Consider the following 4319-nt stretch of genomic DNA (forward strand, 5'->3'; position numbering starts at 1 on the left):
GGTACACTACAAGAGGGTTAAAGGCTTCCCTTAGTATGCAGTTTATGACTGTGGCACCAGCAAACTAATGATGGTGCAGGACTACAACATGAATTTTTCAAAATAATTTCCCTAATGACCTAGAGCTTCCAGATGGACTGGTTATATTTTGTGTGTGTGTGTTTTAAATGAGAATTGAGTTGAAAGTAAAAAGATTAAGCCAAAATAAGACCTGTCACCTATTTTTCAGCATCTATATTACAAATAGTGGCTAGTAGTATGTCTACACAGCAAAATATAGGTAAATTCTAGCTTAATCTAGGCAGAGCACATAAAAATAGCAGTGAAGTCATGATGGTATGGGTTTTAGCATGCTCTAGCAACTAGAGTACAAAGTCTTCAGGGACACGCTGGTTACCAGCCAGTGAGAGACTGAACTGTTCTCATTACTTCATTCAATCCAGTTAATCCAGGTAAACTGGCATATGCTACAAACTGCTCTCCATTTTATAGTTTGGACACCTCAGCACATATGACTCTATTTTACCTTCTTTTTGTCCTTTCAACCGTCTTCCTGACTGCTGGATATATGGCTGTAATTTCTGTAATTTCTGTAAAGCTTGCTGGAGTGGAATAGTCTCGGAAATCACTGCTCCTCTATCAAATCTGACTGGGATTAGAAAATAGTCTCAGAAGTTGTTGGGAAGAAAGAAGGCACAGATACACAAATGTACATAAGGCAAACGAGCACACTAGCTGTGTTTTCACTGGAAACCATTCCAAGACCTCATTATTCCTCGGATGCTTGCAGTTTTCTTCATTATGTATATAAGCATCAGTGCCTATTTTTGGTCTTTATACTTAATAAGTCACATTTAGTAAATTTAGAATCCATTTCACTACATATTCTTGTACATTAGGACACTATCTACCAAGCAATCACCACGCCAAGAAAAGTAGAATACTATCTGCACCCATTGTCCATAAGGGAGAACAGGGATGCGTGCTTAAGTAAAGCGTACCTTTAATTAATTCTCTCACCATAATATTTCTAGTACTTCACTTTATGTTACAGACTTAAAGGGACAAAAACAAGATCAAAGTTTACATTTCATTATCGTAGGACAAACAATTTTCTGGGAGGTGGATTGTTTCTTTTTCATTTTACATTCCAGTGGAAATGTTCTCTGAAAAACAGTTGCTATCTCTCCGACTATTCACAGCCTTAACTGACTAAAAACTGGGAATGGAACAGTAATGGAAAACAAGGAAAACAGGACACTTTTGTCCATTCATTGCCCAAGCTGAGAGAAACAAAACTGGCAATTAAAGGAACTGTTCAGGGCGAGCCACCTTCCTTTTGCTTCCTCCTCTTTTCATCTCCAGCTCATGAGTTGTTCCTTTACTCATTGCAAAAGGTCCATAATTGTAACACTGCCATATTCTCCTGGAAATCTATTTAAATGGCATATGATAGAAGCCATATGATAGAAGCTTAATTACATAGAGGGCATATGGAAGGCATATGACATAAGGACATATGGAAGGCATATGATAGAAGGGCATCCGAGGACATATGATGGAAGTCTAATTAATTGACAATACATTCCTCTCATCAGAGGGAGAGCTGGAATGCTATTTTGTTCAGAAGAAAAATATGCACATTGAATTTTTATTGTCAACTTCAATGTACCACTGACCATTCTCCTTTTTAATTATTATTCCTTGTTCTTTGGAGCAAGATAGATCATTTGATTTACATGTCATATGATTAACATACCTAACATAAAGTTAAGTTTGATAGCCACAAATGTGGACGTCAGTATAAATAACCACTATTTTTGAACCTTATGAAGTTCCCTTATACCTGTGCAAAGCAGATCTAAAACGCTACCACCAGAAAAGAAAAGAGGCTGTTCTTATTTGGGAGTTATTACCACCTATTTGTAAAGCTATTCCTAGAGAAGTACCAAACAGGTAAAAAAAATCAGCCCTTATGGAACAGCTCTATATTGGATGTGAGTCAATGCAGCTTGTGGATTTACAGCTGAAAATTTGCACTTCCATCTGCAGAAAGATTTATGGGGGGGGGAAATAAGGTACTGCCTAAAATGTGCCAGAAAGATTCCTCTTTTTTAACCACCTGCACGTGTTTAATGCATGTGCCTTCATGAAACACAGAAGCAGTGTTGTGTTAGCCCTGATAACTTGCCTTGTCCTAAGGAATTGCAGAGTTATAAACCATGGTAGTGATACCTATAACCTCTTTGAAAACAAGATGAGATAAAATCCCACTAATCCACTCTTTGAATAACTAATAATTGAGCACTGGGTAACACTCGAGAAACCAACAGCTTCTCTTTGCATTCAGTAAACGAGGATTTGCAAATATTAAAGTTTTTAAGTACCGTTTTACCAGAAAAACATTTTTCTGGGTTATTTAGATACCTTGAAACATTATTATCATTTTCACACTTCTAGATTAGTCTAACAAAATGAAGCCTGTGCCTACCCTTTACTTTTATTCGCCAACTTAGAAAGTTTACCCACTAGCAAACAGTCTCTCTTATTTCTGGGAACTCAAAAACTCTTGCCAGAATTAGTCACATACATAGTCAAAGACGTAACAGAGCTCGTGTTCTGGGCCCTGATCAAGCATTAGGGCCACTGTCTTCATCCAGGCTGCCAGGGGACCTCAACCCTGAACATTGCCAACATGAAGGTCTTGACTCTTGCATTCAAACTTTACTAGATAAACGCCAGAGTTTCAGAGGGTTTTTTAGGCCTCAAATAGTTAGGCAAAAAACTGTAGATTTCAATAGCAGCTAGGTATATTAGGTATATTCCCTGCATTTTAGACATGCAAGATACATTAGAAACGTGGTCTTTTGCCCAGGACTGCAGGCTCACCACATGCCCATTCTCTGCACAGCTCCTCTACAAAATTTGGGGTGGCTCCACAGCTCCTTAATCCAAACTGCTGGGAGAGAGAAGCAAACCACCTCTACTGGACGTGTCCAGAAGCATCAGCCTTTGAAACACCTAATTTAATGTACAAGCCTAGGAAAAAAAAAACAACTTAAGAATCACCATTTTAGCTGACTGTAATCACTAATGGATATTCCCTAAGAACAGCTCTCCTGAGGACGGCGTAGATTTAGGTACTTTCACAGAAACCCTTACAGGCTTTTTCTGGAAGCATCAGCACCAGGCTCCTACGCTTCCTGAGAGACAATGAGTGTGCCAGGTCTCATACTGCTACAGGGCACAGTCTTGTTTAACTCCTAGTGTAGAACTAACTGAACCACTCAAAGACTAATGGAAAGGGAAACTTGCTTACACATCTCAATAACAGATACAATACAGGATGTTTTTCATGTTACCTTTGGAGACTTCTGATTGCTGACCGCGAAGGCAATAACACTGATATGTTGCCATGGTGCTTTTTAGGAATGTTACACATTGCGCTGCTCGAATGCTAATAAAGGAAGACAAGCATTACTAGTCCACTGAATTTGCTAAAAACTCAATAATATAGCACCAATAGGTAAAAAATGCCGAGAGAATGAACATTTCTGAAGTTCTAGAGAGGCAGAAGAAAATAAAAGGTTTTCCAGCTCATCTTACCTGCTCTTTCCTGTTCCATGTGTCCAGAGCACACATTGCTGAGGAATTATGGTCGCTCATCACGCCGTTCTGTGCAAGACCCAAGGAAAGCTAGGAGGTTGTACAGTTATCTCCCTTGGTGTAATTCTAAACTATACAACCTACTACCTCAACCTGGATGCATGCAGTCAAAAATGCTGAAAGCTACCCACCACTTCACAGCCGACATAATGTCAGGGTTTCTAGTTTAAAAAAGTCCTCAAAATTCTCAGTGGACTAATTTAGAAGTAATAAATGCTTTGCTGGTGAAAAGACACCAAACCCAAATGCAGCTCCCCACACTGCATATGTTAATAGGTAAGACACAATAAGCCATGGTTATTAGTGCTAGATGTAGACAAGATCACAGTCACTTTTCACACAAGAAGGAATTTTGTCCCTGGCCAAAAAAAATACTTTTCCCCCTCCACAGCAGATGAATCTGCACTACAGCACAGAACATATACATACATTTTTTAAAGCACTTGAAGAAGGCTTAGGATGAAATTTGTCCTAACATGTCTTTTCCTTTTTGAACACATATAACGTTGACCTTGGAACATGCACCTTGGCTCCTGAATGTTTAAAGGATGATTGCAGAAGTGGGATTAGGAGAAGAAATGCAGAAAGGGGAGAAAGTTTTAAGTAAATTTTACCTTTGCATCAATCCCTTGTTAAGATTAACGATTTTAGGA

At 38.8% G+C, this 4319-nt stretch overlaps 1 long non-coding RNA gene across 1 annotated transcript; it reads right to left on the reverse strand.

Moving 5' to 3' along the window:
- Positions 1-432: 432 nt before the first annotated feature.
- Positions 433-3664, reverse strand: LOC142092560 (uncharacterized). Its single transcript, XR_012677117.1, has 3 exons — positions 3607-3664; positions 3363-3457; positions 433-649 (listed from the first exon to the last, which is right to left on the reverse strand). It is a non-coding gene; the product is annotated as an uncharacterized LOC142092560 (long non-coding RNA).
- Between the last annotated feature and the right edge of the window lie 655 nt (positions 3665-4319).

Source organism: Calonectris borealis, chromosome 24 (genome assembly GCF_964195595.1).
Source record: "Calonectris borealis chromosome 24, bCalBor7.hap1.2, whole genome shotgun sequence".
NCBI classification, from domain to species: Eukaryota; Metazoa; Chordata; class Aves; order Procellariiformes; family Procellariidae; genus Calonectris; species Calonectris borealis.